The 26,877-nt window shown below is 32.9% G+C and overlaps 1 protein-coding gene across 2 annotated transcripts in view; it reads left to right on the forward strand.

Moving 5' to 3' along the window:
• Nucleotides 1-964: 964 nt before the first annotated feature.
• The window catches only part of LOC114335453 (furin-like protease 2), a 371,635-nt gene continuing 345,722 nt past the window's right edge, over nucleotides 965-26,877 (forward strand). The window contains exon 1 of one of the 2 annotated variants that reach the window (XM_028285704.2): nucleotides 965-1,164. The gene's annotated coding sequence lies outside the window, so the exon portion shown is untranslated. The remainder of the gene's footprint in view (nucleotides 1,165-26,877) is intronic. The other variant, XM_028285696.2, reaches the window with a different exon arrangement.

Consider the following 26,877-nt stretch of genomic DNA (forward strand, 5'->3'; position numbering starts at 1 on the left):
TTGGTAAGTTTTAAGAGACAGTTATTGCACATTTTTTGACATGCAACTCAGAATTTTATATTCTCCATTAGCGTGCATACGGGTAATATTACTTGTATGCGCGCCAATGGAGAATATAAATTTCTTGCTCTTTGGGATAACAAATTGAATAAAATTTAAACTAATCGACAAAGCGTTTTAAACTTTTTTGTGCATTATATGAACTGTTTGACTCAGCTTTTCATGCAATATGAAAGTCTATTGGCCATTTTCGCAAAAGTTATAGCAAATTGTTTATTTTCGAAATTTTAGTTTTATCTTGAAATTTCCGAAGCAGCAAATGATCGGACCAAAATTTAAAATCTTTCATTTTTAACCTTTGCTCATCTACTAAAAGAAGGACACTATAAATAAGATATTTAATTACCGTATTTTCACCTGTGGCGATTTAAACGAAGAAACTGACATTTTTGACACTTATTTGTTAATAACTAAAATTCTCGTTCCAACTGTAATGGGCATTTTTGTATTTATAATGCATTAGGTATATAGTACCCAAAAAAACCTATTTGCAACCTGGCTGCTCAAGTGTCCCGAACATGGTATATTTTTGCTTTATTTCCCTGGTAATTCACCGGTATTTTACCGGCAGCGATCAACGGTCGGCGTGTGTGCAGTGTCCCGTTCTCACAATGACATGTGGTTGTTCACTATTAGAATTTGGACGTCCGATATAAAATCGACCGTCCAAAATAGTTGTGTGTGCATTCTTGCTTACAAGGCATTTCGTGATATTTCGATAACATCTAGAACATTCTAGATTTTTAACACTTCTTATTTTTTGTCAAGGGACTTTTATACGTGGAATAAATCTGACGCAATTGTAGCAATATATTTACACTCTAAAATCATGTATTTAAAATGTATTCAGAATGTACGACTTATAAATATGTAGTCTTTACTAATTAATTGATATTGTTTCAGGTTCACTGGGTTGAACAACAACGCGAAAAAATACGCAAAAAGCGCGACTATGTAGACGGTCCGTCGATATCGCCGTTCAGTCAATATATCAGTGAAGTCGCTCCGTCAGCTTCTGCGGAAACTTTCCATGGACAACCCAGGTATAGAGCAGTGTCCACCTTGACGTTTCCAGATCCGCTCTTCAGAGAGCAGTGGTATCTGGTAAGTTAATTTTAACAGTTTTTTATCCTAATAAATCTGTACCTACAGAAATGAGTTTTTTGATAACTAAGAACATGTTTTCAAACTTCACTCATGAAACTAAACTCATGAAAAAAAAATGTAATTTTTTTTTTATTTAGCTAATGCCTCGACAACTAACGGCCATTGGCATGGTAGGTACGGTGAATTTTTGCAGTCACGTACCTAGTGTCATCTGTAGTATGTGTGTTGAGTAAGTGACTCGTTACTTTGCAAAGTCGACGTCATTGTCTTTGGAAAGAGACGCTAATTGTATCAGAACGTCTGCGGTTCCTCCGGTGAACTGTGTAATAAAATTATATGAAGAAACAAATACTAAAATTGTTACCGTATTAAATTTAGGTTTATCTAATATTTTCTGTAATTTTGAGAGATTTATTGGTCTTAAAGAGTGCCTTCAATTTTCTAGCAGTGTTTGCTCACACTTACATGTGTCGGGCTTGTTTTTCTTATAGCTGTCAGTATTCCGTACGTATTACTCTGTATTCTCTCCACTTCCAGGTTACTTTGGCTTTGTTTAATTGCTTTATTTTTCTTTTCCTTCACACAGACAGTTATTTATTCCACCATGGTGTACTCCTGGTGAAACTTCTCTCCGTTAGACGGCAAGTTTCTTGGAAGGCAACAATGGTAGCATAGGATTTCAATTTACTGAATAACTGTGCCCCATTGTACTTGATTCTTTATATTATGTAGTATATCTCCAACGCTCAAGCTCCTTGATCTATCTTTATGACCATCGTTATGTCCAGACAACGTCTATATAAGTTTGTGGATGCCCTGATCTTCTTTTCAAACTTATTTTATTTTATCCTTCTTCTTCTTCTTGACTGGCTTTACAACTCGGGGTAAGTCTTCGCCGCATCCACTATAGCCCTCCATCTTCTACGATCTTGCGCTTCTATTTTCCATTATTGCTCCCTAATCCTAGACAAATCGGCTTCTACATCATCCTTCCATCTATTTCTGGGACCGCCTACTGATCTTCTACTGTCTGGTCTCTCAAAAGATACTGTCTTCCTCTTGGATAATAAGAAACAACTGGTTGGAGCAAATGATACAGACTCTAGTCTCAAAAATGTTGCATGTGGGGTACCACAAGGTTTAGTATTGGGTCCTCTACTTTTCCTTATCTTTATTAAATGACATCACTAGTTTAAAAATCGATGGATTTTTTTTCTTTTTGCTGACGATCCCAGTATCACTTGGAGCAACTGAAATATCGCAACTCTTCAAGCTGCTATACCTTCTGATCTACTCACAATAAAATCCTGGTCTGATTCTAATTTACTCTCTTTTAACGTAGATAAAACAGTAGCATTATCCTATAAAGGAGCTCTTCAACCCTTACCTCTTCATAACAGCCAGATCAGTATCGTTTATTCTGTAAAGTTTCTTGGTATTTTTTTAGATAGCAACCTTAAATGGTCCCTCCATATCGATGTGTCAAGCAATAAACTATCCTCAGCTTGCTTTGCAATAAGATCTGTTTCGAAGGAAATTAATTTAGACTCTTCCAAAATAACATATTTTTCTTTGTTTGATTCCCATCTTCGACATGATCTTCCTTTTTGGGGTTCTGGTACAGCTGCCCAATCCGATGTTATTTTTAAATTACAAAAAAGAGCAATAAGATATCTGTTTGGCCTCAGAAGAACAACACATTGCAGAAGCTACTTCAAAGATCACAGGATTCTAACACTACCTTCGTTATATATTTTAGAAACTGTTTGCTTAATTCGTAAACATCTACATGTCTTTCCAGCAAGACCTAGACATGACTATTCCACCAGAAATTCTACTTTTGACATCTATTTACCGATCCCGTCCAGTGAGTTAGTAAAGGAATCTATATTATATTCTGCAACAAATCTATACAACCATCTCCCTCTACAACTTAAATCTTCAACATCTTTCCCCAAGTTCCGTAAAATGACAAAAGCCTATTTATCTGAAAGACCATATTATTCAGTAGCAGAGTTTCTTAACCAATAACTAAGAAATTACAGTATTCTTATGTATAAGTAGAATCTTAATCTATATGTGAGTGTCATATGCAGCAGCTTAACTTATTAAATTTCTTAAGGTAGATTACACAATTTGCAATTTTTTTTTTAATTTTGCAATAGATTGTTACTGTTTTTTGTTTCACTTTATTATATTTTATTTATATTGACGATTTATATAATTTTAGTATATTGTATTTGTTATTATTTGTTATTGTTTTTATTTATGATTCTTGTAAGCTTTGTCTATAAAATTGTTAAATTTTTCATGACAATAAAGCATATTTCTAATTCTAATTCTACCATACAGTCATTAACTGTTTTCAGTACCATACAGTCATTAACTGAGCATTACGGCGCTTTCTCCACTCTCCGTCAATTCATCTCCTTGAGGGCCAAATATCATTTTTAGAATCTTCGTTTCAAAAACCAACAGCTTATTTATTTCCTGCTGAAATAGAGCCCTTGATTCACTTCCATATGTAACAACTGGGCGAGTAATTGATATGTACAGTCTTAATTTAGATTTTCTTTTATTCTATCCGCCACAAAGATAAATAATAATACTCTGAAATATTCTTTGTGTTTGTGTTAAAACATTGGTGACTTTTTTAATTCATTTGTACTTTGGTGCCTCTGTTGAATGTGTGTATGCTTTGAACTTTTATAACCTCTTTAGAAATTTTCAGTTACGAACGTTCAAAATTATACATTTTCTAATGGACTTAACTTCTTTTAGTTTGGTGTAGATTTTTACCCCCTACTCGATTAAAATATATTGATATGCTATACATATTGCTCAAATTACCATAAATATTTCTTTGTTGCAAAATTAAATTTTCATACGTAATGCATGTAATATCATGGAAACATTAAAATCCTCTATCCCAGCTTCTACGATCTTACGATTCTGTTTTTCATTGTTGTACCTTAATCCTAGATTAATCGGCTTCTACATCACCCTTCCATCTTTTTCTGGGACTACCTACTGATATTATACTGTCTGGTCTCTCAAAAAATACTGTCTTTTACACCTTATCTTCTTTTTACACCTCTTACCAAAAGGCCTGAAGACCTGCCCATCTTATACTGTTAGCTTTTCCTCCTAAGTCCGTAGGTTCAGTCAGCTGGACAATGTTTACTAATTTAGTACACGGTGACTATTGGGGTTGGGCATCGCTACGTCCTATATTGCAGCATATTGGACTTCCTATTTATCAGTCAAATTTACTCGTTTGAAAAATTTGACAACAGCGTCTACCTCGGTAGCTTGTTATGATATGATGGTGGCTCCACAAAAATACAGTAAGTTGTAATGTTTTTCTGTACTTTACAGTATTGATTATTTGTGGTAAATATATATTTGAAAATAATTACAACTGGACACGTCAGAAATCCTCTAAACTTTTTGTGTAGCATTTTGGACATTGGGACTTAGCATAATATGTTACCATACTCACGTTTTGTAAGTTTAGTTAGAAATAATAAAAGGATATTGATGGAACGTGAATTGGAGGCTATTCTGACAGATAACGATTTTGTAGTCAGTGAAGATAGCGATAATTATCAAAGAAAATGGATTTACAGGAATTTAAGATGTATCTTGGAAGGTCACTAGCTCTAGGTGGTAAGCCTGCAAGTGGGAGACAAGCTAGTTTGTATATTTCAAGAGAACCAGAGACATGTGAAGATGAAGTGCCCATAACTCCTGTAAAAAGTCTACAGTTTTCCAGTTACCGCCTATAGATGTAAGAAAAACCAGTAATGACCATTTGCTAATATGCTCCGTCAGCAATAGAAATTCTTATGACATTGCCTAAACCTCTTGGATTCACTAAGAAGACGACATTCTTTTGTACAAAATGCAAAATGTATATGTGTATTTCTCGTGAACCAGAATGTTTTTTCAGTTTCATACTTAAATTATATGAAAGCTAAGTCCTGATGTCCATTATGCTGGACCTGTCATATTATGTGTGTCAAATATTTTTTTTTATAGTTTTTATAGATTTTCGTTTATTATTTTCACAAATGAAGGGAGAAGATAGAAAATAATATTAAAATAATAAAAACTTTTTTCTTGGGGCTGAAGAGGTTATATGTCTGACAAAGTTTTAAGTACCATACAGAGTCACCAATTTAGCACTACGGCGCTTTCTTACTCTCCTATCAATTGGTCTATTTGAGGGCCAAATATCATTATGAGAACCAACCTTTCAAATACCAGCAGCTTATTTATTTCCTGCTGATATATAGGCCATGTTTCACTTCCATATGTAACAACTGGGCGAGTAATTGACATCTACAGTCTTTATTTAGATTTTCTTTTATTCTATCCATCACAAAGATAAATAATAGTACTCTGAAAGGTTCTTCGTCTTTTATGTTAAAACATTGGCGATTTTTTTTTGTTTATTTGTGCTTTCGTGACTCCCTTAAATGTATGTATATTTTTAACTTTTATAACCTCTTTAGAAATTTCCAGTTACTAACGTTCGAAATTATACATTTTCTAATGGACTATAACACAATATTTAAACTTATAAGAACTTCCTTTAGTTTGGCCTAGATTTTTACCCCCTACTCTGTAAAATTACTCGATTAAAATATATTGAGTTATCCATAAAATTAGTTGGCTCAAATTACCATAAATACTTCTTTGTTGCAAAATTAAATTTGCATAAGTAATGCATGTAATAGCATGGAAACATTAAAATCCTGTATCGATATTGAACATTTTCTTTGTGAAAAATGATTAAAGTTCGGAAGCATGTTCCCCATAGCGATGCGTGACACACGCGATCGCTAAACTGCTTTTTATTCCGGGACTAATCAGTTGTTATTAATTTTTAATGTTCATATGAGTAATTCTTTTTACACCTTAAAAAATATGGTTATGGACGGAGATTATTGAAGCTCCAAAATAGGTCTGGATCCCGCGTATGAAAAAAAAGTTGATTAATAGCAAGCTGAAAATTTGTTAATAGCTTAAGGATGTCTAGTCGGATAAACTTTGATATATGGGAACACTGGAACAGGGGCAGTTTTAATTGTGGAACAGGTTAAAAATTTGGAACGGTCAGACCACGAAAACGGCACATTTATTTTTTCCGACAGAAGAGACTTAAACTCTCCGAACAGAGATTAAACTCTCATGCAAAAATCAGACTGCTATTAATCACCTGTCATAATTCCTGTCATTTGATATATTCTACATGTTCCACTCATCAAAACGGCCATTTGGTGATAAATAGCAGTCTGATTTTTGCATGAGAGTTTAATCTCTGTTCGGAGAGTTTAAGTCTGTTCTGTCGGATAAAATACATGTGCCGTTTTCGTGTTCTGACCATTCAAAATTTTTAACCTATTCCTCAATTAAAACTTCCCCTGTTCCAGTGTTTCCATATATCAAAGTTTGTCCGACTAGACACCCTTAAGCTATTAACAAATTTTCAGCTTGCTATTCACATATATCAACGTTTTTTTCATACGCGGGATCCAGATCTAAAAGAGTTTATTAAGGAAATATACAGTGCGCTGGAATAAGTGTTCCCCTCCCTTATTAACTTATTTATTTTTAGCACATAAGCAAAACGTTTGGCCACGTCGCTTTTTAAAATAATCATAGTATATTATACCATCAATGTTTCGAGCTTTACGCGATTCCTCTTCAGGTGACAGGCACAACTTTGATTTTTTTAAATGGGAAAGTACATCATGTGGCACCTCAATTAAAAGCTTTTGACATACTGATTACAAAAATGTATAATACTTTAATCCTTTTTAAGGTGGTAGGCGCAAAATTTGTTTTGAATTATTTTTAAACGGTTTTTTTTTTCTAATCCTGAGAAAACTGATAATTATTTTTGAAAAACTTAAACGACGAATGAAATATTACAATATAATCGAGGATCAAACATCCCCGAGAATTTCTATAATGATTATTTTAATAAGTCACAGGGGTGAAAAAAAGAGAAAATTTAGTCTGATTTTTAATTTCAAATATCTCATTCGAAAAAAACTTTTTGTTTATTCTAAGGGATTTTCAGTATCGGTAATAATGTAATCTTTCATTCTGCGTTTAAATTTTTCAAAAATATTTATTAGTTTTCTCAGGATTCGAAAAAAATAAATGTGTTTAAAAATAATTCGAACGAAATTTTGCGCCGACGCCCTTAAAAAGGATTAAAGTATTATACATTTTTGAAATCAGTATTTCAAAAGCTTTTAAATGCGGTGTCACATGATGTTACTTTCTTATCTAAAAAAATCAAAGTTGTGCCTGTCACCTGAAGAGGGATCGCGTAAAAATCGAAACATTGATGCTATAATATACTATGATTATTTTAAAAATCGACCTGTCCGAGCGTTTTGCTTATGTGCTAAAAGCAAATAAGTTAATAAGGGGGTAACACTTATTCCACCGCACTGTATATAAATTATGTAAAAACTCTAAAAAGATTGATTAGTCCTGTCGCCAGGGGGGTACAACGGCCTCCTTTATTCAGATGGACTTACCCAAGTTTTTTTCATGTATTTGACCCGTAGAATACGAATTTTTTGGGTAACGTAACAGTTGATCCGGATGTCGATAAGATTGTTATTGACCAAGAACTTGAGGAATTACATAACCGCGATCTCTCGCAAAACAAAACATTTTTTGGTATTTTTTGGGTCATTTTAAGCAAAACATGTTTCTACAATTTTTTTCGTAGGATGGCTAGTTTTCGAGATAACCGCGGTTGAACTTTCAAAAAATCGAAAAATTGCAATTTTTGAACCCGAATAACTTTTGATTAAAAAATAAAATAGCCAGTCTGCTTACCGCATTTGAAAGTTTAAGTCAAATTATATCGGTTTTAATTATTTGCATTGCTAAAAATTTATTTTTTTATTGTTTAACAAAGCTATAAACAGTAAACACATAGTGTTTCCCGTGCTTTTACATGCGTTTTAACGCATGCTACGTAGAAATAGCCTCGATTGCACTAGTACCTATTCTACCTACTCGTTCGATTTTAAATGAGAAATCATAGAAAACATCACTCACGCACTAGGTGTTTGGAGCTTTGTTTAACAATATCACAATAAATTTTTAGCAATGCAAATAATCAAAACCGATATAATTTGACTTGAACTTTCAAAGGCGCTAAGCAGAATTGCTATTTTATTTTTTAATCAAAAGTTATTCGGGTTTAAAAATTGCAGTTTTTCGATTTTTTGAAAGTTCAACCGCGTTTATCTCGAAAACTGAGCATCCTACGGGAAAACTTGTTAGAACATTTTTTACTTAGAATGACCCAAAAAATACAAAAAAAATGTTTTGTTTTGCAAGAAATCTCTGTTATGTAATTCCTCAAGTTCTTGGTCAATAACAATCTTATCGACATCCGGATCAACTGTTACCCAAAAAATTCGTATTTTACGGGTCAAAATACATGAAAAAAACTTGGGTAAGTCCACCTGAATAAAGGAGGCCGTTGTACCCCCCCTGGCGACAGGACTAGTTGTAAAAACCTTCAAATATGCTTTATCTACTCTATCTCATAAGTTTTTAGTTGTTGAAAACTGTCATTATGCACTCACCGGCACAAAATTCCGACACCCAACATTTTTGATTGTTTAACAATCTATAAGTTTATCATTTGTGCTCCGATTGTAGGTACATCTATTGATGTCGTTTGTTGTTATTCCGGTAACAAAAAATTTTTGCTTAGATGGCATTATACGGGGGTGAATGAAAGCGTTGTTTTTTCTCCTAACTTTTAAAAATTTTGTGGAAAAATTGAAGTCCTGATTTTGTTTCATACTCCTTTTGTATTATCTTGGAGGTATCACTAAGGTTTTTTTTTAACTATCCGAATATCTCTTTTTTTATAAGAGCTCTAAATAGAAACACTGCTTTGAAGGTTTATTTAATTTAAAATATCAGACACTTTAAAATTAAAAAAACAAAACAAAATTAACAACAAACAAACAATTCAATAGCTGGTATGTCCATCTCTTGCCGCAACGACTGCTCGCAATATGTTTCGCTTCGAATAAAGATATGTGTCATCCTTGCCTGGGGAATAGCCCGATATTGCTGTACCAGGGCCATAACTTTACCAAATTTTCTGGAGGCCTAGAATGATGGCAAATACATTTTTTTAATTCATCCCATAAATTGCTCAATAGGATTGAGATCTGGGCTGCATGCGGGCCATTCTAATTTTATCAATCCAACCTCTATTTTATGAGTCAATCAGTGTTTTTATTTACAAAAAATGGTACAGCTCTTACAAGAAAAGAGGTATTCGGATAATTCAAAAAACAAAATTTTAGTTATGCCTCCGGGATAATATGATAGGACTATGAAACAAAATCAGCTATTTCATTTTTCCACCGAAATTTTTATAGTTAGTAGAAAATACAACGTTTCAATTCACCCCTGTATAATGGCATGCAAGCAAAATTTTTGTGTTACCTGAATAGTACCAAACGATATCAATACATGTACCTACAAACTGGTGCAAGAATCTTGAAAATTGGAGCACAAATAATAAAGTTGTAAATTGTCAAACCTAATCAAAAATTTTGGGTGGCGGAATTTTGTGTCGGTGAGTGTAGATAGCAGTGCGTGAAGGATTTAATGTGTGCCTGAAGTAACAATGTATTTTAAATGGGATTTACTTTTTTGCACTGTTTTTTGGCACACTTTCATATAATCAAATATCCTTAACTTTCGCGTTGTCATGGTGATGACATGTGAGCAATAAATTAGAACAAAACTTTTGACAGTTTTGTGGTTTGAAAGAAGTTATAATTTTTAAATGTCAAAGTTCTAAAAATTGTAGAATAGAAATGAATTCCAGTGACGAAGAGTTGCAGTTTTTTTATTAATAAAATACAGAATAAAAATGGTATACATTTTTATTTTAGTTTTTTTATTTGTTTATCGTAGATAAAATATTGTATGAAACTGTGCGTGAAGTACTTTTTCGAACTTACTAAACATCGCGTGCGTTCGCAAAAAGCATACTTCACGAACTGTTTTATAAATAACTATTTCGGAACTTCCGTACATTTTTATTTTTTCTAAAATTATTTTTTTTTTCTATGTAGGTGTCTAGAGTATTTCTTAAAAACATGCAATTATAAGAATGTCATTGTGTTGGTGTCACTACCAGTGTATCAGTTCATTCACCTATCACAATATCCTGTATATAACCCAAAACCATTTTTAATTACTTTAATTGGGCAGATAACTAAAGACTTAATAATTATTCTGATCCACCGTCCGAACCGTAAACTCGGCATATTAGAACAATCCGGTGATCCTGCCGAATTATACTTGTAAATCCAAACAGGCGACCTTTGCAGCCCTCGAATATTTTTAACTAAATATGCATCAAAAAGTTTCAGTGGACTTTAGAATTTTAATGATTTCACCACTCGCTAAAATGGTTGCCGGAGCTGGACCTCTGCTCGCCCTTTTGATTTATTTCGAATTAAGAATATCTCCAATTTGGGGTTTATTATCGGTAGAATTTGTTCCACAGTTTGTTGGTTTGCAGAATTAGGATTAATAACTTTTGAACTGTATTGGTTTTAAGAAAAACAAATCTATGCCCGATTTAGAAACGCACAATTGTACAATTTTTATGACATACGGACACAACGGTATTTAAAAACAAGAATGTTGAAGACTTGCAAAATATGGAGAGATTAAAAAAAAATAAAAAAAAATAAGGAAGACGCTTATAGAAATGGAGACCAAAAAAATGTAGGGTACATTAACAAAAATAAAAAAGTTTTTTTCTTCAAGTTCTATCTCGAAGGTTGTAAATCATTATCGCTATGCGGAGCCTGTTGAGCGCCGCTCTAAATATTTCTGCACTACTGGATTCAAATTATTCCTTCAAGTTCTTTAGTCAGGATTAGCTTTACCAGGTGTCCCGATTTGCGCGGGACCTCCCGATTTTCAGGGGTCTGTGGAGGCGTACCGATTTGTACCTGATCGGGACACTAAATGTCCCGATTTTCACCCACGGAAACAAAAATTTCAGGAGGACTTGCAGTGAATTTTATAACTATGTCATAAAAAGAAGGCACTCCTAAAAGCTGCAAAATCGAATGAAAAATATAATTTTAATAAAAAATAAATAATTTACTTAATTTTGTACGTCTTTTTTTGTAACTTCGTCTATTATTTTTATGTAGGATTAAATACAGATTATAGAAACACCTTGTAATCCAGTAAATGAACGGGAAATACGGCGATACCGTGTAATTTTCAGAATCAACTCCGAATTGCATGACAATTTGGACGGCTTGTGTCGTTGGTTGCTTTTACTCGGGGGGTGACAGTCCCCCCTAGTTGGGAGTGAAAAACCGCGAGTTTAAAATAAGTCCCGAGATGGATAAATTGACTAATTCTAAGCAATTTTAGTTCTATAAAATTTTAACTTAGTTAATACTTTTTGACTTATTTACGATAGAAAATGTGTATTTTTCGACAAAAAAATCACGCTTTCAGGAGATTCTCACAAATAACTCAAAAAGTAAGTACTTAATCAAAAAAAATATTCTTAGCAAAAATGTAGCATAATATAAAAAAATGAAAAAAAATTGTGAACTCGCAAAGTCTCTAGACCCAGTAAAAGCAAAGTTGTAGCTCATGAAAAATACGTTCTTATTCGTCAAATTCCAAATCAAATATTTCAACGTGAAATAACCAAGAAATGAAGCACTTTTCGGAAAAAACCAATTAAAACTTTTTTAATAAAGCTTTATTTTTATGTTTTAAAAAAGTTTCTAGTATCAAAACTAAACGAGTTATGCTCAAAATCAAGTTGACTTGTGAAAAAATCGTGAAAATCTCCCCCGACTTAGCACTCTCCCCGATAAATGAAATTAATCGTTACCGCTTTATAAATAATTTATTTACTTGTGTATTTTTTACATGATTGAAAGGGCATGAACGAGTCACTAATCGAGTTTATGCAAAATATGAACAGCCATATTTTAACCAATTTTTGTCTTACAGAAAAACAAAATAAATCTATCATATTTATATAAGCAAAACCCACCTACTATTGACTCCTTGAGATTTTTACTATCCCAATACTTTTTAAGTTATTTTGAAAAAAGGGCATTTTCCAATATTTTAGGAATTTTTTTTTACTATAAAATCAATTTTTTTCAAAACTAAACACTCCCAACCGCTAATCTTTACAGATCGTATAAACAATACACATTTTATATAAAGTAAATGGTAAAGCGGTAACGATTAATTTTATTTACGGTGCTAAATAGTGGGAGATTTTCACGATTTTTTTACAAAAAAAAGGAGCCAACTTTATTTTGAGCGTAACTCGCTTAGTTTTAATGCCAGAGACTTTTATATAAAACAAAATTAAAAAAAATTTTAAACACTTTAAAAAATAGGTTTCGTCCGAAAATTGCTTAATTATTGATTATTTCAAGTTGAAAAATTTTATTTGGAATTTGACGAATAAGAACGTATTTTTGATGTGCTACAGCTTTGCTTTTACTGGTTTTATAGACTTTCTGAACATACATTTTTTTTTGCTTTTTTAAAAGCTACATTTTTGCTAAGAATATCTTTTTCTATAAAATTTCTCGAAAAGTATTAACTTAGTTTAAAAATTATATAGAACAAAAGTTTTTAGAGTTAGTCTGTTGATCCATTTTGAGACTTACTTTAAATATGCGTTTTTTACCCCCGAGAAGGGGTAACTGTAACTGTCACTCCCCAGTAAAAGCAACCAACGGTACAAGTTCAACTTTAAAGTAGACAGTAAGTAGAACAAAAAACCAGATTTTTATGCAATGAAGTTAACTCTAAAAATGACACTCCAAAAGGGTCATCTACTGGGCTATTGTTGTTTATTTGTCCCGATCTACAACCCTAAATTCCAATTTGTTTTTGCTTATGTACCGATTAAAAACAAATCGGACCTGGCCACACTAGTCAGGATAGTCATGGCACAGTATAAAGAGGGACAGTAAAACCTCTTCTATGTCGGCACTTTGATCTCAAGAAGTAATACCGGCAGTACGCAATTGGTAATTCAATAGTGGTGGATGCGGGTTTTCCCTGTCAAAACCCATACGTTTCTACGCGACTAGCAATGCAAGAGTGGTGGTACTGGAAATTTGTGCGGTCGCCCTGCGCGTTGAAAGATTTTACTTCAAATTTTTCGGAGAGTAGTTCTACTGTCCCTCTTTATGCTGTGGTCATGGTCCTGTCACATTTCGCTTTCCTCGAATTTTGCCTTTCATAATAAGTTGTATCATGAGTATTTTTGCCCTCTCATCAAGTCTGAAGTCCTCAAATTTTCTTCTTTTTTTTGAAATTCTATGAATCCATTAAATTCGTAGGATTGTTCTGTAACAGCAAAATTTAAAGGCTCCAAAATATCTGTTGATTCCCCGACTCTTTCCTATTTTAATGTTTAATTTCCTAGTGGTTTTATTTCTTTTGCACAGTAAGAATATCTATTATAAATATATTTTTATCAAAATTTGGTCTAAGTCTCTTAAAGCTCCCTATTAATAAGTAGCTCCCATAATCCATGTCCCAATTTTTAGGTATTATTTCCTTGGATTTATGCCTTATTTTTATGTTTGTTTTTCCATTTTCAAATCGCATTTGTTTTCCCGCATTCTTTTTTTATATTTATTATTGTTGGTTTTCATTTTCATCTCATATCCATTCCTTTCCATTCAGGATCAACTTCTTATAGCCTATTTTTTTCTGATTTCCTTTACTTCTTTCGTCTTTTGCTTTTTACAAAACTGCTTTAACTTATTTTTCCTATTTAATATTTTAATTTTAACCGTGAAAGTAATGGTAGGGGAGCAAAGTATGCTAAATGTGCAGTCACTCGAGCGCTTTTGGGACCTATTCGGTTGTGAAGAGTAGGTCCTAAAACCAAAAAAAGTTAAGTAAAGTTTTCCATTTTAGTGGGCGCTTGCCATTTTTTAATTTAATTTTCCATTTCCAACAATCGTTTTTTCCGATTATAACGCCATCTATCCATAATTTGAAAAAATGTTTCGAATAAAAGTTACTTATTTTTACGTAAGGAATCCAAATCTGCAATAAAAAATGGGGGCTCCTATTTAAGATTTTAAAGTAACCCCCCACCTCACATCCATGGGGGGTCGTGTTTAGTGCCATTCGATAGATTTTTCAAAAATATTGAATAAGTGTATTTTACAGTTTTTCGATCTGATGTTCATTTCGCGAAATATCGCGGGATTCGTATTTAAAATATTAAATTGACCCCCCACCCCTCTCCGTGAGAAGTCGTGTTTGGTATCATTAGATAGATTTTTAAAAAATATTGAACACATATTTTTTAGTTTTTCGATCTGTCATTCATTTCGCGAAATATTCGCTTTTTTCTTGTGAAACTTTAAGACTCACCCATTTCCTTACGCTTGGCTCAAATCGTCAGATTTTTGGAATATACACTCTTTTGCATGTACTTAACTTACCTTATCTTAATCTGACAATTTCGAGTTTTTTTAAGAATAGATTTTTCTTTTCGGGCCGCCCCTTAACGAACTCCCCTGTGTTAAGAGCCAATATATGGTAGAGGTACATCTGCAGGGTACCAGGTTTCTCCCTATATACTAATCTGACGCGCTCGAGTAACTGCAAAAATCCCCGCTTGGGCTCCCCTACCATAAATGGGATGGAGGGTTAAAATTGCGATGAGACTTATTTTTGATTACTTAGAACGTAAGACATTGAATTTAATCTATTTTGAAGTCTAATAAATCAGGAAAATCTCCAAAAACCTTTAGGGTGTTTTTCGGTTTTTTGGTTTTTTGAGGATGGGCGCACTTTATTGAAAAATTTGCAAAAAATTAGAAATATAGGTGTTGATTAAATACAAAAAAATAAAAATAAAAAATACCTGCAGCCACCTCCAAAAAAAAGTTATACGCTTTTTATCCCAAAAATAAAATAAAAATAGATTTTGAGGTTATGCACACTCAACCTACGGTTCTAAAAAGATAGAAATATTTTGTAGAAGCCTCAACTATGCGTGTGAATATTTTGAAATTTGTAAATTGATTGCATCTTACCCTAAAAAAAATAAAAAACGAAAAGTTACGTTTTTGCTGGTGGGAGAAGAGGGAAGGAGGCTGAATGGTTAAGATTGAATTGGGTCCTATTTTTTAATCACATGCGACGTAAAAAAATGAAAAAAATTGAATTCTGCGAGAGATAGTATTTTGCTTATCTTAACGGGGGTACCTTTTCTAACTTGTAATTCCCCAATTATTTAAAGTTTATTACGAAACGAAAATCAACTCTAACTACTGTTTCCCTTTTAATAAGGATTACATAATATCATCCATTCTATCTGTGTCGCTGTTTGGAATTCAGGAAAATGCCCATCTGATTGGTGTGCCTCAATTTATATCCCGCTACACAAAAAGGGAACTACTACCAGATGTGAAAACTACCGCACCCTGTCACTAATAACACATGCTAGTAAAATCTTGTTACACATCATCAAAAACTGGTTAAAAACCTATCTAGATAACCAAATACCTCAGGAACAAGCAGGGTTTGTAAAGGGTAAAGGTACAAGGGAACAAATCCTGAACCTGAGACAACTTATTGAAAAGTCTAGAGAATTTCAAGTACCTATGATTATATGCTTCGTTGACTGCCAAAAGGCATTTGATTGTGTAAGCTGGATAAAGATGTGGTCAATTTTAATAGAAATGGGAGCACCAATGCACCTGGTGACACTTATTAAAAATCTGTACTAGTCCAATATAGCGACAGTATGACTAGATCATAAGTTCTCAAACCAATTCAAGACCGAGAAGGTGTTAGACAAGGATACGTTTTGTCACATGACATATTTAACATTTATGGTGAACATGTCATGAGGATGGTTTTAGAAGGGCGGGTCGATAAGATAACAATAGCTGGTAGGAATATCTCCAATTTAAGATTTGCTATGACACTACAGTTATAGCAGCAAATGAGCAAGAAATGTTGATCTCCTTCGAAGAGTTGAGTACGAAAGCAATAAAGTTGGTCTAAAAATCAATAAAGCTAAGACAAAAATAATGGTGGTCGACAGATTCAACACTATTTAACTGACTAACATGTTACAAGAATACCAGATAGTAAACATCCTTGTCTTTCTTGGGTCTAGTATAACTAACGATGCTAACTGTGAAGCGGAAGTTCGGAGACTTATTGGTATAGCAAGAAATGCGATGAGTCGTCTAACTAAAGTTTGAAAAGACAGATCTATCTCTCTAAATATCAAGATGAGACTGGTGAATGCTCTTGTATTCTCAATATTTCTATACGGGGCAGAGACCTGGACCAGCTTTTGCTCAGCTCAAGAATGATGCGCGTACCTTGGACAGCTCTTAGGACAACAGTTTCCATTCTAAACCAACTCAAGATTAAAAAATATGTCTGCAACGAATACCGCAATTCTTTGGTCACGTGGTTCGCAGAGGTGACGACAGTTTGGAGTGATTAATTGTTTCTGGAAACGTTCCGGGCAGGAGATCAAGAGGACGATCACCAACTAGATAGTCCGACCAAATAAAGAATTCAGCTGAAACTCATTCTGCGAAGCTTTTAGAGCAGCTGAAGATAGAGACCAATGGAGAAACATTGTTAGGAAAATTGGAAGAAATCAAGATCCTCAGTAATGGGGAAACGACACGAGAGAGAGAGAGAGAGAGAGAGAGAGAGAGAGAGAGAGAGAGAGAGACTGTTTTCGTTGCAGGACTCTCTTCTTAACATAAACATAATTAAAATATTTAAATTATAATAAAGTATAAGAGTAACACAGAAAGCCCGATTATAAATTGATCCCTTCTTATCAAGCCCAGCTCACCATCAGAAAACCCCGTAGTCCATCAAATTAGATAATGGACGAAAAAATACCGATCACATTTTCCTCCGCTATGAATGCCATAAACGTACCGCAGCAGCAGCAGCGCAGCGGAAAAAGTAAAAATAAAAGTGAAGCGTTTCCGTTCGGTGTTTGTATATGGTAAAGAGGCACTCAACTATAAAGTTTTATCACTTGGAAATACGTCGAGCATCGATAAATTCATTTCGAAACTTTCAATATTTTTCTTCCCGGTGTTATCCGACGGAAAATGTATTTCCAATTTTCCAAGTATTGTTTGGATTATAAGTTTGATGTTATTATTGTGAGAAGGGGCTTAGACGAGAGGGTTAGATCAATAGGAATCAGTTTAAACGTAGGTAGCTTAAAGTAGATAGAATTATTGGGGAAGTTTACGTATACAGTCTAACCCGCTTATTAGAGTACCGGTTATAGGAATATCCCGGTTTATGGAATATAAATTCGAGGTCCCGAAACGTTTCCATTTACTCCTTAATAAATTTACCCGTTTATTGGAATACGTATTGATAAAACAAGACCGCTTCTTAGAATATTATTCAGGTCGACGAATAAATTTTTACCTACAATTTCGAATTTCCTAAAAATTTAAATTATGTCTTATATTACGGTTTCTCGCCAAGGGCTTCGAAGGTCTGTAGTGCTGTTTTATTTATATTATTTGGGTTTGTCAGATAGGTAATAAATATTTTATTGCGTTGTTATAAGTACCAATTTAATGGTTTACCGAGAAATTCAGTCGTAAAATAATTTCCTTTGTCTACAAAATATATATTGGCACCCTCTTGCCTGTTATACAATTTTAAGAAACAGGTCGCCCATCCTTATCGCTTGTAAAGTTATAAAACCTTTTCGGGATGGCCAAACCATTGTAAATTTTTCTAATTTTTATAATAATTCAGAGCAACAAAAGTGACTATTATTTTATGTAACAAAAAAAACAAGTTACAATTACCGAATATTTTTCAAGATTACATAAGTAATTTTTTTATTAAGTATATTATGTATTTTAATACGAAAATATTTACATAATCTATATATTGCATACATTTCATATTAATTACTGTATAGATCAACATAATATAATATAATTTGGTTTTTTAATAAATACGTTATTGACATAAAAAGACCTAAAACCATATACATATACATATTAACATAGTATGTACTATTATTACGTATATTCGGTACACTTATTACGGCTAGCCACCAATGAGCGGTTATTAGAATATCCCGGTTATAAGAATATTTTTGCTTGGCACGAAGGCTATTCCAATAAGCAGGTTCGACTGTACTTTCCAATAAGAAAATCAACAAAGACCTTTGTTTTTGAATCTCTGTATTTGTTCGATCTCGTAAAAGCAAATTTGCATTTCTTAAATGTCTAAAATAATGTGATTTATTAGTTCTTCAAAAGTTCTAGTAATATGTTGTAAAGTAGTATTTGGACCAGCATTTTTCGACTTAATCACTTTACTTTTCCTACTGAGATAAGGAAAGGCCAAAAGTTTGGTGATATTATTACACTCTGTATAATTCATATAAAATATATTTCAACCTCACTCAAAGTCAATAATCTCAAAGTATTATAAACTCTTGGATACAGTAACCTCAAGTAATATTTAAATGTCATGGTTTTTATTGTTTAAAGGTGTATATATAAACAGAACCCTGATGATAAAGAATAGTTGTTGTAATTAGTATTTATTAACGTAAAGGCGATGGCGACATAACGTTGGGCTAGGTCGCGGTGTTGTTATAAATAGTTGTTATGGGTTAATCACCGATTTCGAATTGTAAATATAATGTAACTGAATTAAAATACAGTTTTATTTAATAAGGACCAAAAGATCATTATAATTACCTACACTCCTGCTTCTTTAGGACAAAAGGCAGCAAGTAAACATATATTGTAACGATAATTGGACCCTCTGCCAAAGATGATAACGATAGTGTAACGATAATAAGCTCAGAAGTTTGGTACTATTCTGGGCAACATAAAAATTAACCCAAACGGATGGTTTATATAGGAATATTAGTGAAGCGAAGACTTACAGGTCTAAATACGTTCAATATGCAACCGGCACTAAAGGACAAAATGGCGAGCTTTGAGACGTGGGTCTACATATTGCTTATTAGAATCAGGAAATACTGAAGTCAGAAAAAATAAAGAAAATAAATCATGCTTACTAAAAGAAAATGTACAAAAATTAAATTAATTAAAACAATTAATTAAGAAAAAAGGGAGCCACTTTGTCTTTTCTCAAGTGGCAGAAGAACTCGTAGATCTTACCTAGTTAAAAATTTATAAACAAAACTAAAAAATCTAGAAACAATGGAACCAATAAGTTAAATATTTTCCTAAAATGTTCAAAAAAATTAACAATCACAATCAATGCAATATGTATTAATATCACATCATTTTGCAGTGTTCGCTTTGAATTCAGGTTTAAAGCCAATTACATTTGGTTGAAAATTTTGAATAAATTTATACGGTTTTGTACAAAAGGTTTTTATCAAAAATGAATAACCATTTTCAATTTCGTTGCAACACGAAACTACAACCGTATTATGTTCTAGTTCAATCAGAGAGTGCAGCAGGCACCTCTACCGGTTTCGAAACTTATTAGTGTCTCGTCAGGAGGCACATATGCTGCTCTCCCTGACCCAACCAGTACAAACCCCGGCGTGCAGTCACGGATTGCAACGAACGAAATGGCAGGGATGCCCTAGCGGCAACTGCTAGCAAAAGACTAAGTTTTCAATCTAGTAAAGTATAAAATAACATTAAAAATATTACTCTACATCCCACCAGATTAAAAACAATGGGAACCTTCTCTAGTTACACCTCTGAGGCTTCCAACATTTGCAAGCCATAACGGAATGCTGAGACTAAAGGAGATGAGGTTTTTAAAAAGTTTTTACTTCATAGTAAGTTTTTTTAATTTTGTTATATTATTACACAAGACTATTATAAGTTATGTCTACTTACAAAAATTGAAGGTATACCGAGATTTAAAAAAAAAGATAAAAATATCTCGTAAAGTAATAAGAAAATATTTGAAAAAATAAAATATAGGGTTTAACGTTAAACAATATGAGGAAATTCGTCTGTATTTCACCCTAGACCAGTAAGGATCTGTTTTTAGGTGGATGTGAGATAAAGTTAGGTGATAACTTCGTTAATAATAATTAATTTATGCTCCTTCTAAAATATGCCCGGAACATTATTAAAAAAAAATAAAATATTTAAAAATTTCAAAAAATTTCGTTTTTTTTTTCTACTTTTTTCGCTTATAACTTAAAAACTATTCATTTTAGGACAAAGTCGTATTAAAATAAAACAAAGATAATTAAATTTTCTATCAGATGCGATTGGTTATAAATGTCTTAATTTATCACCCTTGCTTCAAAATGGCAATAAATATAAAATAAGGAGGCAAAACAAGCCTGTCTTTATTCAATGATTTTCCATCACTTATGTTACACTTGGAACCTTCTTAATTGGCTTAGAAAATTTTTGTAATGTGCTAAAACCGAACACCAAATTTCATTAAAATTGACTTACTAGATTTTGCATAATAATTTTGCAATCTAAACTTTTTTTAAAATATTAAAATTTTTTGCACAACAAAAACTAAAACATACAAATATTTGTCAATTTTTTTACATATAAAGAAGTACTCCACCTATCTAATGCACTTACAGAATTAAAATCGGATTATTTAAGCAGCCTCAGCAATGTTTTAAAGTTATAAACAATTTTTTGGCTTATAAACAAATTAGTGCTGTGGCCAGGAGGGGGTGCTACGGGCTCCTTTATTTAGATGGACTTACCCAAGTTTTTTTATGTATTTTGACCCGTAGAACACGAATTTTTTAGGTAACAGTTGATCCGGATGTCGATAAGATTGTTATAAACAAATAACTTGAGGAATTACATAACATCGATTTTTCGCAAAATAAAACATTTTTTTGTATTTCTTGGGTAACTCTAAGCAAAAAATGTTCTTACAAGTTTTTTCGTAGGATGCATAGTTTTCGAGATAAAGGCGGTGGAACTTTCAAAAAATCGAGAAATTGCAATTTTTGAACGCGAATAACGTTTGATTAAAAAATAAAATAGCAATTCTGCTGACAGCATTTGAAAGTTTAAGTCAAATTTTACCGGTTTTAATTATTTGCATTGCTAAAAATTAATTTTTTTATTATTAAACTAAGCTATTTGTTTATAAGCCAAAAAATTGTTTATAAATTTAAGACATTGCTGAGGCCCCTTAAATAATCCGATTTTAATTCTGTAAAGTGTATTAAACAGTTAGAGTTATATGTAAAAAAAATTAGCCAACTTCTAAATGGTCTACTTTTTGTTCAGAAAGATTTTAAAAAATTTGAACTTTTTTAAAAACATTTAGATTGCAAATTTATTATGCAAAATTTATTAGGTCGATTTTAATGAAAATTGGTACACGATTTAAGTATGTTACAAAGAATTTCCTAAGCGAGTTACAAAGGTTCTAAGTGCCACCAAATTGGTTAAAAAATATTGAATAACAACAGACTTATTTTGCCCCCTTATTTTGTATTTATTGCTATATTGCAGAAAAGGTAATACCTTAAGACATTTTTTACCAGTCGTATATCATACAAAATTCAATTATCTTTATTTTATTTTTCTGCGACTTAGTTCCAAAACGAATCGTTTTAAAGTTATAAGCAAAGAAAGCAGAAAAAAATCGATTTTTTTTCGAAATTTTTAAATATTTTAATTTTTTTATTAATGTTTCGGTCATATTTGAGAAGGAGCATAAGTCAATTATTATTACTGAAGGTGTCACCTAACCTTATCTGCAAAAATCCGAATGCCACCTCTCACATCCAAAAATAGACGTTTTTTCGCAGATCCTTACTGGTCTAAACAGGAATTATGACAGACTATGAATAGAGTATCCAGAGTGTCCTATTTAAAAAATTTTATGTTTACTTTACCCCGTAGTTATTAATCACCTTGTTGAATTCGGCATATTATCGAAATCTGGCGAATATAATTTAGTCCTGTCGCCAGGGGGGGTGGTAAAACGGCCTGCTTTATTCAGATGGACTTACCCAAGTTTTTTTTATGTTGTTTGAAAGTTCAAGTCAAATTATAACGGTTTTGATTATTTGCATTGCTAAATTTTTTTTTATTGTTAAACAAAGCTAAAACACATAGTGTTTCCCGTGGACAATACATGCGTTTTAACGCGTGCTACGTAGAAATTGCTTCGCTTGCACTTGTACCTACTCTACCTACTCGTTCGATTTAAAATGTGAGATCATTGAAAACATCACTCAAACACTATGTGTTTATAGCTTTGTTTAACAATAAAAAATAAATTTTTAGCAATTCAAATAATTAAAACCGATATAATTTGACTTGAACTTTCAAATGCGGTAAGCAGAATTGCTATTTTCTTTTTTAATCAGAAGTTATTCGGGTTCAAAAATTGCAATTTTTCGATTTTTTTTAAAGTTTAACCGCGTTTATCTCGAAAACTATGCATCCTACGAAAGAACTTGTCGGAACATTTTTTGCTTAGAATGACCCAAAAAATACAAAAAAAATGTTTTATTTTGCGAGATATCGCTATTATGTAATTCCTCAAGTTCTTTGTTTATACCAATCTTATCGACATCCGGCTCAACTGTTACCCAAAAATTTCGTGTTCTACGGGTCAATATACATAAAAAAACTTGGGTAAGTCCATCTGAATAAAGTAGGCCGTTGTACCCCCCCTGCGACAAGACTAATTGCTGAGATTTATTCTAAATAACGTTTTTGGAAATTGTTTAGCATAACGGAATTATCGACGAACGTTGCAGTAAAAACTCACCCTGTATATTAATTGTGTGATCAAAATTGACAGATTGTTACGTAGTCATCTACCTACTCCCAGATTTTTTTACTTAAGTGCATTTTTTCCCGCAAATACTTAAAAAATAATAAATCAGCGTCATATTTTTTGTTAGCGACCACCGGCAGGGGAGTGGCTGTGCAGCTTCCGCCGTGAGTTATTCAATTCAAAATAGGTCGGGGCCACGCGACCATAAATCCCAATCCTGAACCGGTAATATGTTGATTTACTGCCATAAATGCCCAATTTAATCTGGAAACTTTAAAACGTATCCAGGTCGCAGTTAATTCAACTCTGTAATTTCTGAATTTGTCATCTTCTCCGAGAACGTCACAGACCAAGAATGGAGAATAACAAAACGGTTACAGAAAAAGCTGCTTTGGAATTGTATAGAGGGTAGTATTTTTGTAATGAAACAGGTATAATTGAGTTATTGCCATTTTGTTCGTAGCATTATACAGTTGAGAGTAGTATCAATATAATTTTCCAAACAACATGAAAATAGGTCAAAGTTAGAATATATACACTCACCGGCACAAAATTCTGCCACCCAAAATTTTTGATTAAGTTTGACCATTTATAACTTTATTATTTGTGCTCCGATTTTCAAGATTCTTGCCCCAGTTTGTAGGTACATGTATTGATATCGTTTGGTAATATATATATATAGTGGCTAAACACCCCTTTAGGGGTTACGCCGCTTACGCTCTCTAGATCTATGGTTTGAGGTAGATCAGTCCTCATGTTCGTTATTTAATTTTCTCGGTTATTTTTCTCCACTCTTTCCTGTCTCTGGTTTTTTCTTTCCAATGTCGTATGCCCGCCTTGTTGAGATCACTTACTACTTCTTGTAACCATGTAGATCTTGGTCTTCCACGTCTTCTCTTGCCAGCTGGTGTCCATTCCAATATTGAGAATATCGTCGTAGTTGATCCGGATCTCCATATGTGTCCTAGCCATTTTGCTCTTTGCTGTTTTATTTTACACACTATATCTTCCTTAATTTCATCCAGTAGCTCAAGGTTCGTTCTTTGTCTAAATTCATTGTCACTTATTTTTATTGGTCCTAGTATTGCTCTTAGTATTTTTCTTTCTTGTATTCTAAGGTTTTCCTCTTGTTTTTTTGTCATGCTAAGAGTTTCTGCTGCATACATCATCATCGGTCGAATTATTGTTTTGTATACTTTCATTTTTGATTTCTTACTCAATAACTTATTTTTAAGTAATTTTTTATTTGCATGGAAGCTCTTATTTGCTGTAATAATCCTTTCTTTGATTTCGGTTTCTCTTTCTCCATTGTTTGTTATTAATATTCCTAAGTATTTAAATTTTTCGACTTCTTCAAAAGTGTATTCTCCTACTCTAACCTTTCTCTTTTCAAAGTTTTTATCAAATCTCATTATTTTGGTTTTTTCTTGGTTTATTTTTAATCCCATTACTTTTCCTTCTGTTACCAATTCGTTTAACATTCGTTCCATTGTTTTTCTATTTTTTGTTATTAAAACAATATCATCAGCGTATGCTATTATTTGTCCTTCTCTCGTTCGTAGGGTGCCTTTGTTGATCTTCCTGACGATGTATTCTAGGGCAAGATTAAACAGAGTTGCTGATAATGAATCTCCTTTTCTCACGCCTTTATTGATGACAAATTCTTCTGTGTCGCCTACTTGAGTTTTTATGTTAACTACAGTTCTACTCATTGTCATTTGTATTAATCTTCTTAATTTATTTCGTATTCCCATTTCTTTTAGAGCTACCATTAATTTTGATCTTTTTATTGTATCAAATGCTTGCTGAAAATCTATAAAAAGCAGTTCAATTTCTATTTTATATCCATGTGCTTTTTCCATAATTTGTTTAATCGTATGTATGGCATCTGTTGTAGACTTTCCCTTAACAAATCCGCATTGATAGTGTCCTATGATATTCGTGGTAGCTTCGGTCAGTCTTCATTGTATTAAGGCGGACATGATTTTATATGCTGTGTTTAATAGCGTCAGTCCTCTGTAGTTATTGCACATCTGTTGATCTCCTTTTTTATGAATCGTGATAATGTTTGGTAATATTCCGGTAACAAAAAAATTTTGCTTGCATGGCATTATACAGGGGTGAATGGAAGCGTTGATTTTGTTTTATAGTCCTGTCATATTATCTAGGAGGGATCTTTAAAATTTTGTTTTTTAAATTATCCAAATATCTCTTTGCTTGTAAGAACTGTACCATTTTTTGTAAATAAAAACACTGATTGACTCATAAAATAGAGATTGGATTGATAAGATTAGAATGGCCCGCATGCAGCCCAGATCTCAATCCTATTGAGCATTTATGGGATGAATTAAAAAAGCTATTCGCCGTCATCCTAGGCCTCCAGAAAATTTGGTACAGTTATGGCCCTGGTAAAGGAATATCGGGCTATTCCCCAGGCAAGGACAACACATCTTTATTCGATGCTAAACAGATTGCGAGCAGTCATTGCTTCAAGAGGTGGACATACCCGCTATTGAATTATTTTGTTTTGTCGCTAATTTTGTTTTGTTTTGTTAATTTTAGTGCGTTTGGTATTTTTAATTAAATAAACCTTCAAAGTAGTGTTTTTATTTACAGCTCTTACAAGAAAAGAGATATTCGGATAATTCTAAATACGGAATCTTAGGGTTACCTCCAGGATAATACCAAAGGAGTATAAAACAAAGTCAGCCCTCCAATTCTTCCACAGAAGCTTTTAAAGTTAGGAGAAAAAACAACGCTTCCATTCACCCCCGTATAATGCCATCTAAACAAAAAAATTTTATTACCGTAATAATAACAAACGATATCAATACATGTACCTATAAACTAATGCAAGAATCTTGAAAATCGGAGTACAAATAATAAAGCTACAGATTGTCAAACTTAATCAAAAATTTTGGGTGGCGGAATTTTGTGCCGGTGAGTGTATATTTAGAACCCTCCTGAAATAAATATTAAATAGTAAACAAACTAAGTTATCAATCGAAGCAGCGCAGAAAACGACAATAAATATCGCCTCCGTACCACCAGATTGACAACAGGTGGAATACTTTCTTTGGTTACACCTCCTGAGACTTTTACAATCAAGTCATACAGGTGCCGAGAAAATTAAGATGAGAGAATTTTAAATAATTCACAACTCATCTACTCAGCATGGTAAAGCTCCAACAAGAAAGATTCCTTAATACTCAAAAGAGTAAATGAATTAAAAATGTATAAACATTCTCAATTTCTTTGCAAAACGAAAATGCAGCAGCTGCATAATACTCTGGTTAAAGCGGAGAGTGCAGGAAGAGTCTATACCGGTTTCGGAGATCTTTTTCCCCTCATCAGTAATCATTTTACTGATGAGGGGAAAAAGATCTCCGAAACCGGTATAGACTCTTCCTGCACTCTCCGCTTTAACCAGAGTATTATGCCTCATCAGTAATCATTTTACTGATGAGGGGAAAAAGATCTCCGAAACCGGTATAGACTCTTCCTGCACTCTCCGCTTTAACCAGAGTATTATGCAGCTGCTGCATTTTCGTTTTGCAAAGAAATTGAGAATGTTTATACATTATTAAATAGTAGTTATTATTAAAGCAAATACTTTTTATCGCTCGGTATGGAATTTTAACGGGACGAAAATCGTATTTGCCGTCTTTCAAAAATCGTGACGCGAGTGGTAACCTTGACGTATACCGTAATATACATATCTATACATTTATTTTAACTTTATTAGTAAAATAAATACACATTCCGAATTATCTCTTGTTTAACAGGTTTTAGGGAGATTTGATAAAGTATAAATCCCGAATTTTAAATTATTACCTGGCTTTGGTATGGTAT

The sequence above is a fragment of the Diabrotica virgifera genome, chromosome 2 (assembly GCF_917563875.1).
Source record: "Diabrotica virgifera virgifera chromosome 2, PGI_DIABVI_V3a".
Classification (NCBI taxonomy): domain Eukaryota; kingdom Metazoa; phylum Arthropoda; class Insecta; order Coleoptera; family Chrysomelidae; genus Diabrotica; species Diabrotica virgifera.